This window comes from Chrysochloris asiatica, unplaced genomic scaffold, assembly GCF_000296735.1.
Source record: "Chrysochloris asiatica unplaced genomic scaffold, ChrAsi1.0 scaffold00087, whole genome shotgun sequence".
Taxonomy (NCBI): Eukaryota; Metazoa; Chordata; class Mammalia; order Afrosoricida; family Chrysochloridae; genus Chrysochloris; species Chrysochloris asiatica.
The window spans coordinates 9,813,297-9,815,624 of record NW_006408605.1 but is presented as its reverse complement, the minus strand read 5'-3'; the positions used below and the strand labels follow the sequence as shown (position 1 = coordinate 9,815,624).

At 40.1% G+C, this 2,328-nt stretch overlaps 1 pseudogene; it reads left to right on the top strand.

Moving 5' to 3' along the window:
• The first annotated feature begins 705 nt into the window (after positions 1–705).
• On the top strand, positions 706–936 carry LOC102831368 (annotated as a pseudogene).
• The last annotated feature ends 1,392 nt before the right edge of the window (positions 937–2,328 follow it).

The window sequence follows — 2,328 nt, the reverse complement described above, 5'->3', positions numbered from 1 at the left end:
TCCGGCTCGAACCTCTGGAAGTTCTCTGTCAATGTATGCTTGAAGCCATTTCTGTATTGTTGTTGTTGTTAAGTGCTGTCGCGTCAGTTCTGACCCATAGAGTCCCTGTACAGAGTTTCCGAGGCTGTAAATCTTTATGGGAGCAGAAAGCCTCATCTTTCTCCTGCAGAGCCGCTGGTAGTTTCGAACTGCTGACCTTAAGGTTCGCAGCCTGATTTGTAACCACTACACTATTACATTTAGTAAAACTTCACTTGCATGGGCTGTGTTGTTAAGTGCCATCAAGTCGGTTCTGACCCATAGCGACCCTGTGTAGGCTATAGCTTTCCTTAAAATGAAAAGCTTTCACTTTTTAAAACCTGGCTGTTAAAAAATTGAAAATTACATAGGTGTTTCACGTGTGTGACTTATATATATTTCTATTGAACAGTGCTGTTTTAGACCCTCTTTCAAACCAGCCTTCTCTCCTCATCATCATCAGTATATGCTATCTATATGTTGACTACCAAGTTATGTTATATGCTGAGTTTCCTATCTCAATAAATGGCATCATCATCTGCCCAGTTGCTCAAGCTAAAAACTTGAGTCATCCCTGATTACTTTATTTTCATCATCCACTTGATGCAATCTTCCAGAAAGTCTTACTGGTTCTACCTTCAATTGTATCTTGAGCTGTCCTCCTTGCTTCTTGCTACTAACTGAACTGGTCCTCGCCCCCGTCACTGCACGCCTTCCTGCCATACTCGCAAAATTGAGGAAATCAAGGACTTCCTGCTCCCAGCCAGGTAAAAGGATGCCAAATCTGTCAAGATCAAGAAAAAGAAGGACAATGTGAAGTTTAAAGTTCGATGCAGTCAATACCTCTACACTTTGGTCATCACCAGCAAGGAGAAACAGTCCCTGCCCCCAGGTTTGGCAGTGAAAGAGCTGAAATGAGCCAGATATGCTGATTTGAACTGCAATAATTAAATATATATATTAATCTTGAACTCATCCTTTTTTTTTTTTTTCATCTCCATTTTCACTATTCCAGGAAGTCCTGGTGCCACTACAGTTAAGTGCTTGACTGCTAGCCAAGGTCAGTGGTTTGAACCCACCAGCTGCTCTATAGGACAAAAATGTGCAGTCTACTTCCATAAAGATTATAACCTTGGAAAGTCAATGGCTCTTCTCTGTCCTATAGAATCACTATGATTAGGAATCAATTCCACAGCAATGGATTGATTTTGGTCACTACCCCAGTCAAAGTCACCTAGAATACTGCAACCACTTCCTAACTGGTCTTAGCTTCCACTCTTGTACCATCACAGTTTCTGCTCCATATCTCAGAATGATTCTTTTAAATGTAAATCAGATCATGTTACTCTTATACTTAAACCCTCCAGTAACTTCCCATTGTAGCTAGAATAAAATACAAACCTATCATAGTTTACAGGACCCAGCATGAATCTGATTCCTAATTATCTTTCTAACCTCATCCAGTGGCACTGTTCCTCCTTCTTATAATAGCCTCCAACTTCACTGGCCTTCTTTCAGCACTTTGATCACAGAAGGAAACACTGCTTGATCAATCTTGTTACTGTTTCAGGTTCTTTTCATGATTTTCTTTCTTCTACCTGCTCCCAGATTTTGATGTGGCTTCATCCTTCAGACCTTAACTCAAGTATTGCCTCCTTAGAGAGGCCACCCTTTTAAGTAGTATCTTATTTTAGTTTCAATCTAATCATATTATCTCACTGAATTAAAAAAAATACTGTTCCCTCTTTTTTGTCTTAAAGTGTACACTCTTCAAGAGCAGAGATTTCCTGCGTCTTATTTATCTTTAAATTATCAGAGCATGGTGCTCCTATTAGGTGCTGTCGAGTCAATTCTGATTCATAGTAAACCTGTATCAGGTTTCCGAGGAGTGGCTGATGGGTTTGAACTGGTTACTAGCCCAGGACTCTAACAGCAACAACACCATGGTGCAGACTAGCTTGACAAATACTGTTGGGATGAATATATCACTGATGCTTAGAGAATCATTAGGTCTTATTGTTGTTATTAAGTGCTATTGGGTTGGTTCTGACTCGTAGAGACCATATGTACAATAGAAATAAACACTCCCCAGTCCTGCGCCATCTTCACAAGCATTGTTATGTTTGATCCCATCACTGTAGTAGCTGTGTTAGTTCATCTCATTGAGTGCCTTCCTTTTTTTCGCTGACCCTCTACTTTATTAAACATGATGTCCCTTTTCAGGGACTGGTCCCTCCTAGACCTTAACAGGTATTTATTCTTTAATGTGGCTAGTTTATCATATTCAGCAAGTGTAACAGCAGTTTGAAG